Genomic DNA, 13,553 nt, shown 5'->3' with positions numbered 1-13,553 from the left:
AAACTTGAAAACGCAATCTTCAACTTCATGTGGAAAACACAAAGCAACCGGGATAGCTGAAAACACGATCCTGAACCACAGAACTGTCAAAGTTCTCACTCTCCCAGATTTCAATCTCTATTACAGAGTTATAGCAACAGAACCAGCCTGGGACTGGCGTGAAAACAGACATGCTGGTCAACGGAATCTACTTCAAGGCACCAACATAATTACACACTCAAGATTTGGCAGTCTTTTGTACATGCCTAACAGGTGTTGTGCAGGTAGATGTAGTGAAATAACACATTCTTCAAGTACTTGAGATTGGAAATAATTCCTGTTAACGACTCCAGGAACTCAGTATTGCTTTTGCTTTAGTATAACCCTGGCCTAGGTCCTAGCTTCGGACTGACCTTCTGCAGTCTTCCTTCCTTTTCTGTTCTTTTCTTTTCTTTTCTCTTCCTTTCTTTCTTTCTTCCTTCCTTCCTGCCTTCCTTTCTTCCTTCCTTCCTTCTGTCCTTCCCTCTGTCTGCTTTTCTTTCTTTCTTTCCTCCTTTTTTTCCTCCTTTTTTCCTCCTTCCTTCCTTCCTTTCTTCCTTCCTTCCTTCCTTCCTTTCTTTCTTTCTTTCTTTCTTTCTTTCTTTCTTTCTTTCTTTCTTTCTTTCCTTCTTTAGTGAGGAGTAGAGAATGGTCATAGCCTGGTTGGCCTGACACTGGCAATGTAGCTAGCTTTGTCCTTAAACTCCCAGTCATCCACCTGCCACAGACTGCAGGTGCTGAGATTTAAAATGTGCACTATTACCAGGCAGTGGTGGCGCATGCCTTTAATCCCAGCACTTGGGAGGCAGAGGCAGAGGGATTTCTGGGTTTGAGGCCAGCCTGGTCTACAGAGTGAGCTCCAGGACAGCCAGGGCTACATGGAGAAACCCTGTAGTTTTGGAAACAAAACAAAACAAAACAAAATGCACTATTACACTTTAACATCACTTCTCTTACAGATCAGGGAATCTGTGTATATATTTTGTTAGTTACTAAACACGTCTATTCCTGCATTGTGGAAGAAGGGGGTTTCCAGGGAGTATGTTTTTACACACACTGATTGGAAGAAGGGTTTCAGTTATAAACCATGATTTTTTTGTTTGTTTGTTTCCATAAGCCCCTACTCTGATTGGTTGGTTTCTTTTTTTAAAAAAAAAAGATTTATTTATTTTTTATATGTAAGTACATTGTAGCTATCTTCAGACACACCAGAAGAGGGTGTCAGATCTAATTATGGGTGGTTGTGAGCCACCATGTGGTTGCTGGGATTTGAATGTAGGACCTTCCGAAGAGCAGTCGGTGCTCTTCCCCTCTGAGCCATCTCACCAGCCCTGATTGGTTGGTTTCTATAAGACTCTACTCTTAATAATTGGGTTCCATAAACCCACATTTTCTAATTGGTTGGTTTCTATATGCCCTTACTGTGATTGGTTGGCCATAGTGATGTTGATGGCCTCCTAGTATAGTATCAAATCCAAGCAATGTGTAGCAGCTTTTTAATAGTTTGATTAATTCATTTCCTTTAGTACATAGCAATCATGAAATAAAAGTCACATTTCAAAGATACTTTGAAGAAAGGGGATAAGAAAAATTAATAAGAAAACTTTCAGTATTATTCTTATAAGGGTCTTCCTCAAGAAGAATTGGGTTTCTCTTCTGTCAAGGAGTTCTGGGTCTATAAGCTGAGTATAAATCGCTAGTGTCATATGAAATTGACACAAGCTAGAATCCTGTGGGAACCTCGGCTGAGAAAACAGCCTCCCGCAGACTGGATTACAGGGCATCTTAATTGGTGATTGATGGAGGCAGAATCTGGATCACTGTGAGCAGTGCTACCCCTTGTAAGGAAGAGATGAAGCCAGTAATTAGCACTCCCTTGTGGTCTCTGCCATGAGCTATGATACGGAATTATGAGCTTAAATATGTCCCTTGCCCCTCCCTGCAAAATCCATAAAACTTTAGATATAAACTAATACTAATGAAATAAAGCAGAGTACGCATACATATCGCCTCACAGGCTGTAGGTGCCAAGGTTCCTTTTGTACCCCGTCCCTTTTAGCCACTGGGGCCTTTTCTCATCAACTTAGAGTCTCTTTCTCTTCTTATAAAGTTTTGCAATACAATTCTTACCAACAATATTATGTAAGCACAATAATTTCCAGTTGGTACAAGTAAGAGTTCTGTCATCTTAATCCTCTCTTAATAGTAAATTGTTTCAGATGTTCTGTCAATCAGCAATATTGAAGCATTGAGACTGGCTTCGGCCTTCATCGTTTCTGGGAACTAATTCTGGAAACTGAGGCACATCTTAGGTTAGTACACCAAGGCTTCAGCAGGACTTTCTGGCATTTGAGGACATATGAGTCACCCCGGGTATCTACAGATGACTGGACCATAACAAAGAGAGATGGGAGTCAGGACACAGACAAAGCCAGGTGGGGCAAGGATTTGCTTCCTTGTAAAGCAGCTACAGCTGCTACTTCAAATGATGTCTGGCAGCAACAGAACACATATTAAACATCACACAGTCTAAGCTACCTATGTGGCTGGGGTTTTTTTTTCCTTATACATAATTAGGTTGTCAGAGTGTTGGTGATCTGGAAGCCTCACACCCGTGTGTGTCAAATGCCTGATACGAGGAAATTCTTGTTGGCAAATGTGAGACTGCTGAGTCTGTATTGACTTTAGGTAGTGAATTTAATGTTGGAATTAAATTGAAATATGTACTGAAAAGGTTAGTAACCATTTTGATTAGAGAAGCAGGAGCACAGGGCAAGAAGCTTTTAGTTTGTTTCTGGTACTCCTGGCCTCAGAATAGCCTGAAACACATGGGGGAGGCACTTGGTGGCATCAGGACATGTATGCTTTTGTTGTTGTTGTTGTTCTGGCATGGGTAGGCAAGGGTGACGCTAAGGAATTCTCAATAATGTTTCCCAGAACCAAACAAAAACCTGCAGATCCAAACAAGAGAGAACACTGCCCAAGTAAGAGACTGAGTGCTGGGTTGTGTCCACTCAAGAGCTAGCTGAATGATAGAGACAAGAAAGCTGCCATTGAAGTCACTTACGCAGTTGCTGGCCAAGAAGGGAGGCCTCAAACCAAGTACATGCACTGCCTGGCCAAACAGTGAGACAGTCAGCTTTCTCCGTGGAGTTAAACAAGAATCAGGTTCTCTTCAGTAATACTCAAAATGTGCAGGAAACCACATAAAATTATGGCACACACGCACACACAAAGACTAGAAAAAGGTCGACTCCTAGGGGAAAAAATCAAAAGATGTTAATGCTTGGATTACAAATAATTTAGGTATTTAAAAAAAAATTCTCCAGGGCCAAGACACGGCTCACTGGGTCAAGGAATTGCCATCATATAAGCGTTCTGACATGAGTTTGATCTCCAGAACCCCCACAAGATGGGAGAAGGAACTGACTCCTCAAGGTTGTCCTTTGACCTCCATATGTATGCCCTGGACATACATACCCACACACAGGCATCATGTGCACAAATACTAAAATAAAATAAACGATTTTAAAAAATATCCCAATACTGAAAGCCTCAGCAAAGAAATGAAAGATATAAAAAGTAGATTATGTTTTAGAACTGAGCAAATACAATGACAGAAATCTAAACATCCCTGGACTAAATCAATAGACAAATGGAGACTTTGCAAAAAGCTGCTAGGTTAATATCAAGTCAGTGAAAATTATCCAGTCAGACAGAGAAAGTATAGAAAAACAAAGAGATGAATTTAGTTAAACAAAGGAACGTGATCAAGCATGAAACACAATGGTGAATGAATTCTTAACATGGGTGAGGTCCTGGGTTTGAGCCCTACCACATATTCTGTAATTTTTCTTTTGTTCATTTTTTAAAGGTCAGATTATAATGTCCTTCCTATAGAAAACACACACACAGTTTAAATCAACTAAGTAACATAGGGATTCCTAGAAGGACCCACCGTTAAAGGTGTAACCCTCCTGCTTGACCCTGCCTGCCTCTCATAACCACACCTCTCTGCCCACCTCTGGCTATTTGCCACACCTCGTTACTGGCCCCAGTCACATCGGAAATCCCGCCTGCTATAGAGACTAAGAAAATGCTGATTGGGTCTTTATTACTGACGTATTTGGGGGAGTGGTTTTGCCTCGATTATTCTACCTGTTGGGGGAACAAAGGAAGCACATTAAATTGAAGATGGCTGAGTGACCACAGCTCGTGTTGTCTAATTTTTATCCTCCCACGTGGGTAAGGTACAGTATGGCTAGCCTGCCTCCTCCTATCTCTTTTTATCTCCTCCTATTTCTTTCTAACTCCATATTCCAGGTACCCTACCCCCTTTAACGTTGCTGCTGGACAGCAACAAAAGGTGACTTGGTAAGAGGCAGAAAACCTGAACCGAATTACAGCAAGACAATGAGTCAGTGCTGCAGAGTGTTCCCACAGGGAGAGACTAAGAACACAGAACTTCTCTCATAAACTACAAAATTCTTATAAAAAAAAAGAATGAATGCTCAGCTTTCACAAATCTCCCAGAAGTTAAGAGTGAATCCTAATTAACTTTGTCAGGTCAGAGTAGCCTTGATATAACCAGACTTAGACACTGTGAAAACAGAGCTATATTAACATTGCTTAAGAACTTGACCCTAGAAGCTAACAAAACACTACAGAACAAACTCAGGCCATATCACTCTATGTACACTGTATACAAGCGGGATTTGTCTCAGGAATATAGGATTTTACTTACTTCGATGTATTTCTTTTTTACCTTTTCTTAAAATTTTTATTAGCATATTTTATAACCAATAATAGAATTTCATATAGAAATCAACCAAGAAACATACTAGTAAAATAAAAAGCAAAATTTCATTTAATCTCAGTAGACCCTAGAAAAACATCAAAGGGATCCAATTTCCTCTTTTGGTTAAAAGTAGAAAGCCAAACACTCGAAAACCTAGAAAGAGAATGGGATTTCCTTAACCTAGCCAAGCAAGACCCCTATGGAGCATTCCATAGCTAGCAAAAGAAGCAGCAAGAAAGACCGCTTCCTCTGGGACCAAAAGCACCAGGTGTTCATAGCATCCTCTCTGTTCAAAATTCTCCTGGAGTTTCCTGCCGGGACAGTTGTGTTAGAAAAAGAAATGAGGCAAGCAGATTAAAAATAAAAGTGTGACATTTCTACATTTTCTCTGTATAATGGTTTCTTGGAAAGTCAATAAGAACTCCTGAACAAAATGAGAAAGCTGTGCAAAATGTGATGGGACAGAAGACCAGTAGGCAAGAGAACGAGAGAGGAAAGAAAGGGGGAGGGGGCAAGAGAGGACACGAGGACAGGGAAGAGAACAACCAAAGAGACCATACTAATGTACCGTCCTCTAAAGTCTCTTTGTTGAGCCTAAGTAATTTTTCTGTTTTAAGTCCAAAGATTGTTAATAGTTTTGCTTTAAGTGGCATTTTTATTTTCTGTAAGCACATGCAGATGACAAGCAAGCAGTGGTAACTGTAAAGTACATGCTACTAGCATGAAATTGTAAACTACATGCTGCAGTAGCGTGCTGGCTGGGAGAGTGCCTCACAATGGAACATCATAAACTAATAATCCAGGGAAATATAGATACAAATGGTCTTGCCAGAAACATGTAATGTTTACAGTACAATCAATACTATTACAATATAGTTTGTTAAAATACAAAAAGGAGAAAATTTGTCAAGAAACAACTCTCTTTCTTCCTTACATTTTCTATAATAGGCATATTATAATCTGAACATTAAAATTATCAACTATAAACAAAAGTTGGCAATGTACTTCTTCATAGTGAATTCATAAGGAAAGAGACTTTGAAATTTGATAGACATAAAAGTTGAATGCATGTAACTCTGTGCATAGATCTTAAGCCAGATTCTTGGCATCTGTGGTGTGAAGCACTGATTCGTTTTTATGGGTTTTTCTTGCCCAGAGAACCAGTAGTGGAGAGGCTGACTATAAAGGGTCACTAAGGACCCAGTTAGCCATATTCCACAGTTCTTCAATGGAAGTGGTGCTGGTGCACAGGCTGGCAGTAGGAAAGTACCCAATGCCAGCAGTGTAGACAGGATTTTTCATTGTCAAGATAAGTGGGAGAGTAAAAAATGTCATGCAGATAAATCCATCAGACCTATATGTAAAACATATGTTTGTAAAACTTCTCTGCATAAACACAACCCTCCAAGAAACTGGAGAAGACACTTCTCAATGAACAAATGAACACATTACAAAACCCAGAACAGATTTGGCTGTTGCATTTATAACCTAAACTATTCCTTATTTTAGTCACACCATGAATCCTTCCAAAGAAAAACTGTACAGTTGACTATTTCCTTAAGATCTTCTGGGTTGCATGTGGGACTATATTCCAAAATAAAGGATGGATTAAAATGGAACCAGAGTGAGCAGCAAACCTACAGACAATTAACATTATACCTGCCCAAACTGTTTAAAAAGATGATTTGATATCTTTATTTTATCTATCAAAAAGGAAATGTTTTTATTTTACAATATACAAAATTATTCAGACTACATTTATATAGATCATTACCAAGCCTAGTGCAATATCAAAAATGTTGCCAAGTCAGGACTGTGCCATCTTTCTGCTAGATAAACAGAAGGCCTGTGGCTTACTTTAGATAAGCTTGAAAGATATACTTATTAAAGAGAATTTTGAAAGCATACATTGTCTGAAAGTAGAAAGTGAATATTACTAAATATTACTAAAGCAGTTAAGCAGCTACATAAAAAGACAGATGTTACCCTCTTCTCATCTGTATATTGTACTATATATACTTCTGTGTAGTTTTTGTTTATGTAATATTTTGTGTGTGTGTGTGTCTTTTAGTGGAGTGGAGCCTTCCATATCATGTCATATTAAAATGTCTATTCTTATTTAGAAACTGAATATATTCAACTGCCTGGCTTGGCTCTTTAACACTGAAATTTTAAGTTATTACACAATTTATGATATCACAAACAATTTGTAAACACTAATGTAGATAGCTCTGTATATCAACATTTTGAATCCCAGAAGTAAAGCCAGCAGGTACAATATCTGTGCATTTTAAACATTGTTAAATAGCTATCTAAGGAACGTAAATCAGTTCACACAGTGGACAAATACATGGACAATACAGTGGGTTCTCACAGAGTTTGCTATTGTCCATCTTGCAGGAAAAGAAAATTTGGCTTGACTTCTCAGATGTCTTGTAATGGATGAGGGTGAGTAGCTGCAATCTCATCTGGAAGTCATTACATCTCCTCTGCTGGAAATGCCTTATTTGTCATTTGCTCATTTTCTGTTTATTAGTTTTCTTTTCTTTGTTGTTTATATGAAGGGTATTAAATTTTTATTTTATGTTAAGATTTTTCCCAGAGTTTTCACTTTTCTTATTCAATGGTTTAATTTCTGTTTATCTCAATAGATATTTTTCTTCTTGAAGAAGAATATATCTATGTATTTAATCCAGAAGAATGTGTATTATTAGGTGTGTTTTAGCACAATGTTATTAAAATATAGGAATATGAACTCGCCTACATTTTCTTTTAGCAAAGTTAATGAATATGACAGTGCACAAAATTTTGTACTTTTGTCTCTATAATAAACATCATAACCATTCATATTCATGAAGGACAGAATGGAGTTTTCCAGGAGTATCTCCAAAGGATCTTTAAAAGAAGAAATGATAATTTAAAAATGATAATACATTTTTTTCTATAGTAACTGATAGATACTCTATTTGTAAAGGAAACATACACATGGACAACAAACCATGGATAATCTGTAACTTTATTATTTTTCTTATAATATTTTCTTTATAAACATGCACACAGAAATATGTAAGAATATATCAACACCCAAAATAACAATAACTCATTCTGTATTAAAAATGTCTCAAAGGCTGCAGCATACATACCTGCTGTAACTGTGTGTATACACTCTTTGTGTACCTGTAGTTCCTGCCTGTATTTTAACTAGAACTTTGCCACACTTTCATGTTAGAACATTTAGGCCTTGACAAAGTTTAGGAGAACGTATCTTCTATCCCCTGATGCATCAAATTAAACAACTAAATCCTAACAGATGATTTCCACACAGTTTCAAAGCTTGCTGCGTTAGAGAGAATGCTACCATGAGCACCTTAAAGGCAGACGTTTGACAGAGATTTTTATTTTCTCCTGGGCATGTATTGTCATAGGACAAATAACAAAAGATAACTAATGAATACAAATATTCACAGCTCTCTCTTTATGATACTATTTGCCAACTCACATTCCTACTGGAAGTTTATGTGTGTACATTTCTTCTGCTATGTCAGCAACAACAAAATGATTAGATACTCAAAATCAGGTCTAGGAAAAGTTAGCATTGTATTTTAATTGCATAACTTTTATTTTTTTGATCATCCTTGTGTCTAGGAATCTTGCTTATCATTTCCTTGAGTTCCTTTTCAACTGTGCTACTGCTAATTGCCAGTACAAGCTGTGGTTAAATTACCTTGCCTTTTTTCTAACATCAGTGTCGCTCATTCATATCTAATTTTTATGGTACATATACTCACAAACATGTTCTTAATGGGCCCAGGTTTTGCATGATGCTTCCCATTTTTAATGTACACAAACCTTCAGGGTTTGTACAACTGGTTTCAAATTAGTAAGCTATTCTGACTACATTTTACATTAACATATTCTGTATTAACTATAATAACAGTTTTATTATTAGTTTACCCAAATAAATGCCAAATGGTCCAAGCATGATCAATTTAAATGCTATCCATCGGTCCCCTACTACTGACTTAAAAGGTATATTTATTAAATACCCGTTTTTATTTTGTCCTTAAACCCCTTTCTGCAGTTTTACTGTAATGTCTGGGAGCATTCTACTGCCTGCCCATTCTTTAGAAAGCCCGTTTTTATAAAAATGAGCTGCCATGTATTTAAATTGTAGTGTGGTGATTGTTTCAAATAGGCTAGCTAAAAAACTATGTATCAGTTAGGATTCCGTTTAATTATATATTATTTTATGGACATGATATTTTCACCTAAGAAAATATATTTTATTGGACTCTCCTGTGTAGCATAATTTTAATTCCTAGAGTTTCATTTTTTATTCACAATCCATAGTTTAAGTGGATTTGTCAATTTTTTTGTTATTTTATACTAAAGTGTCTTTTCACTGAACTTTCCAGTTTGCCTGTAGTTGAGCCTCAAAAGACTTACAAAGTGTGATGGAACTGGAAAGCTTATTAACTTTGTTATTGTCCCTACCAGTGTATCAGCTGGCTCCTTGTGGACATTTGAAGTATGTTCTTAAATTATGCATAATGTGACATCTTTTCAGGTGATGTCACTGGCCCATACAATGTGACAGTGTGACTAATTTAATAATGCCTTGCTTCCTTATTTCCCATAACAAGGAGCTGGAAGCTGGAGATTATGTGTTTACTTCTACAACAGCATCTGTATCCCAGAAGTATCTTTGAAAACAACCTTATTGCATAATGTCTTCATAATGTACTTCTGATACTCTTGCTGGCTCCACTTAAAATACTCTAGACAAAATAAAACCCCAAACATACTGCGGTTCTTAAGAGTACATACATTTACACAATAAAAGATATAAAATTCTAAGTCCTTAGAGGCTAATAGTGCACTCTGTAAAATAACGGGGGAAAAACTTGGCTCTATCTTATAGCCTCTGCCCACAAAACCTTGCAAAGTTATCTGAAGACTGGCTGCTACTGGTGCAAGAGGGAAACTCGTGGAGAGGGTCTCCCGGGAAGGGCCTGCACCCCTGAGAGTTCATGTCACCAGGGCCGAATGACACCCCCATAGAGCGTTCACCCGGCATCCCATTGTCGTATCAAAGCTCGCGGCGTACTAAGAGGACCCCAACACAAGAAACCCCGCCCCGCTCCCCCGAAGCGAAAGTTGTGCAACCACCTGCGGCTGAGCTGCAGCCTTGGGCGCTGCCCCGCCTCCTCCACTGTCGTGAATCCCGCGCCCTCCATCCCGCATCCCCCAAAACTCCCGGAGTCCCGCTTCCCGCTGGCCCCTCTCACCGCCCGCAGCTGCAGGCGTCGCCAGCCAGCCGTGTTCGCTGTCCTGCGGAGGGGAACGCGGGAGGCGACGAGGAGCTGGGACGATCCAGCCGCGTAGCGGGGCGAGCCTTCCTGGGAGGGCTTCCTGCAGGGTGGGGCGCCGGCGTCTTGAAACCCAGCCAAGCACAGGGTAAACAAGTTGTGGGAGCCAGAGAAGCCTGCTGGGTTGAGCTCCGAACCGCTCCTCTGCTGAAGGTGGGGAGCAGCTGCTCTTTGGTCTCCCAGCTTCACTTCTCAGCTCTTATTCTGAACCCTGGAGGAGACAGTTTGATCTAGGAGGGTGGGGGTGGGGTGAGACTAGGAATGGGGTGAGGGTGGGGCAGAAGCAGGCCTGCTTACGATTTCTGACTCTCTAAAGAGAACTTTGGTTACTTGGTTAATTGCTGCTCTCAGGCACACATACTTTTAACAAACAAAAGTGGTTCAGCCCTGCACAGGAAGCTGAAGGAAGTCGAAGAACCCATATGTCCTTTGACCTCACTCAGAACCACAATTGGACACAGCCTGACCTGAAGAAGCTGAAGAGAACTTTCGGCCCTGCAGGCTGTGCTCTGGGAGGAGTTTACATGGGGGTAGGCACTTGGGAGTGGAGTTCTGGAATTTTCCATTTTACTTCGCATGTGATTTGTCAGAATAGATTTAACAATTAATAATGTTCTCGTAATAACTGCCAAGAATACTTCTCAAATGAAGAAGTACAGTATTTTATTGAAAGCATGAAACAAAGAAACAGACATCAAAGTCTTAGCGAGATGTAATGCTTTCAGTTTGTTTAGAAGGACCAAGAAATTGAGCTTGTGAATATGAATATCTATACTGGCCACATGAGAGATACCAAAAACATTCAAGATCAAAACATGTCTGTGAAGCATTGCTTGGTAGGAGAGGAACCACACAGGCACACAGGAGCCATGAGCCACAGCCAAATTCAAGGGTTTTGCATTTCCAGAGCAGGTGACCCTCCAGCCTGAACTCCTGGGGGTTTGGGGGTAGGGGCCTGGTGCATGCTTTCTCTATGAATCCCTACTGCTCCCAGTCTCTATCTCTTTGAAATTCTGGGGGGGGGGGGTATTGTGTTTACAACAGTTTTAATATCAGTATTGGAACAGTTCAGTAAAATTAAAATTTCCTCCGGTCCATTGCCACAATCCTGCGTTTTTACTGTAATGTTCACAAACGCACAAGTTGTGAAACTATATAGAATACAGAGTAAGTCAGCAATCAGTTGCTTGGGTCTTGCCAAAACTTAGAGAAAAAAAAAAAATAAGGTAGCATTTATAATGCCCCATGTGTGTGATTTCTTGTACTTTACTGGTTTTGTTTGTTTGCTTGCTTGCTTTTATCTGTATTTCTCAGCTCTCTTGAGTCTCTAAGTGTGGTTTTCTTTTCTGGCGCAACCCTTAAGATGATTTCACAGCCTTTCTAAAATCTTAACATATTTTATTCTGTATATTATGTTGACTTTTAAAGTGGATACTTACACACACAAAGTAATGGATTACATCGTGGCATCTTACATATATGTCAATATACTTTGTTGTTATCCATGCTTCTTCCAACTACACTCTCCATTCCTCTTCCCCCGTTCCCAATACCCTCTGCCTTCTCTCTTCTTGTGGTCCCCTTTGTCCTCAAGAGCCACCCCCTCTCACCCCTTTCTGGTTTCATGTTCTATTCCATTTATATTCTATTTACCTCTCTTCCCATTAGTTTCTTTTCCTGTTGCTATGATAAAGTACTCTGGCAAATGCTATTTAAAAGAGAAAAGACTTTTTCTGGTACATGGTTCAAAGTTATAGTCCACCATGAATAAAGTCAAGACAGCAAGGTCAAGCCACCCTGACAATCAGAGAACAGAGAATAAAGAGTACATAGTGATGCTCAGATAGCTTTCCCTTTTTAATGCAACCCAACCTAGGGAATAGTGCCACCCACAGGGGAAGGCCTTCCCACCTCAGTTAACCTCATTAAGATGATTTCCCACAGGCCACAGGCTTGCCCAGAGGTTAACTTAACTCACACACACACACACACACACACACACACACACACACACACATCCTTCACAGATATTACCAAAGGATTTTCTCCTCTGTAATTCTTAATTCTAATAAAATAATGGCACATATTTAAATAAATGGCACATAATAAAATAACCATTACATGGACCCCTTACTTCTCCCATGACTTACTCCTCCCATGACCCTACTGGTACAGGGGGTGCTAAGGGGGGGGAGGAAGGAGGAATGGAGGGATGGAGAGAGAGGGAGCGAGAGAAGGAGGAAGAGGAGGAAGAGAAGGAAGACATGGTAAGACCTATACTTACTTACCTGTGAATATAAGGATAAATATTTAGAATGTAAACAGATATTCTTTTATTAGAGTAAAGTGATAGGTTTGCTTTCAAGATCCCTGACTTCACTAGCTACAGGTAGTTGGCTTGTTTACCAGTACCAGGCATGATTTCTGTGTTGCTGAGTAGACCTTACATCCAATAGAGAGATGATGTGTGTCAACAAAGTGTGTGTGCTACTGTTGTAATCTCAGTGTTATCTCCCTGTACTGGCCATTGTTGTGGTTCAGAGGAATCATAGCTGGGTAGGACTATTGGTTGCCTAGGAATTCAAGTACAATATTGAATAGGTAGGGAGAAAGTGGGCAGCCTTGTCTAATCCCCGATTTTAGTGGGATTGCTTCAAGTTTCTCTCCATTTAGTTTGATGTTGGCTACTGGTTTGCTGTATATTGCTTTTACTATGTTTAAGTATGGGCCTTGAATTCCTGATCTTTCCAAGACTTTTATCATGAAGGGATGTTGGATTTTGTCAAATGCTTTCCCAGCATCTAGTGAGATGATCATATGGTTTTTTTTCTTTGAGTTTGTTTATATAGTAAATTACACTGATGGATTTCTGCATATTGAGCCATCCCTGCATCCTTGGGATGAAGCCTACTTGATCATAATGGATGATCATTTTGATGTGTTCTTAGATTCAGTTTGCAAGAATTTTATTGAATATTTTTGCATCGATATTCATAAGGGAAATTTGTCTGAAGTTTTCTTTCTTCGTTAGGTCTTTGTGTGGTTTAGGTATAAGAGCAATTGTGGCTTCATAGAAAGAATTGGGTAGAGTGCCTTCAGTTTCTATTTTGTTGAATAGTTTGAGGAGTATTGGTATTAGGTCTTCTTTGAAGGTTTGATAAAACTCTGCACTAAACCCATCTGGTCCTGGGCTTTGTTTGGTTGGAAGACTATTAATGACTGTTTCTATTTCACTAGCAGACATGGGACTGTTTAGATCCTTGATCTGATCTTGATTTAACTTTGGTACCTGGTATCTGTCTAGAAAATTGTCCATTTTATCCAGGGTTTCCAGTTTTGTTGAGGATAGACTTTTGTAGTAGGATCTC

The 13,553-nt window shown here is 39.3% G+C and overlaps 1 protein-coding gene across 4 annotated transcripts in view; it reads right to left on the bottom strand.

Moving 5' to 3' along the window:
• Positions 1–10,674, bottom strand: part of Plscr4 (phospholipid scramblase 4) — a 36,257-nt gene extending 25,583 nt beyond the window's left edge. For 2 of the 4 annotated variants that reach the window (XM_031344231.1, XM_031344229.1), the window contains exons 1-2: positions 10,105–10,401; positions 3,086–3,274 (exon numbers count right to left, since the gene is read on the bottom strand). The gene's annotated coding sequence lies outside the window, so the exon portion shown is untranslated. Of the gene's footprint in view, positions 1–3,085; positions 3,275–9,985; positions 10,057–10,104 lie in introns of those variants that run through there. The other 2 variants (XM_031344230.1, XM_031344228.1) reach the window with 2 other exon arrangements.
• Positions 10,675–13,553: the final 2,879 nt, after the last annotated feature.

The sequence above is a fragment of the Mastomys coucha genome, unplaced genomic scaffold, assembly GCF_008632895.1.
Source record: "Mastomys coucha isolate ucsf_1 unplaced genomic scaffold, UCSF_Mcou_1 pScaffold23, whole genome shotgun sequence".
Lineage (NCBI taxonomy): Eukaryota > Metazoa > Chordata > Mammalia > Rodentia > Muridae > Mastomys > Mastomys coucha.
The sequence above is the reverse complement of the archived record's forward strand: the minus strand, read 5'-3'. Positions and strand labels throughout refer to the sequence as shown.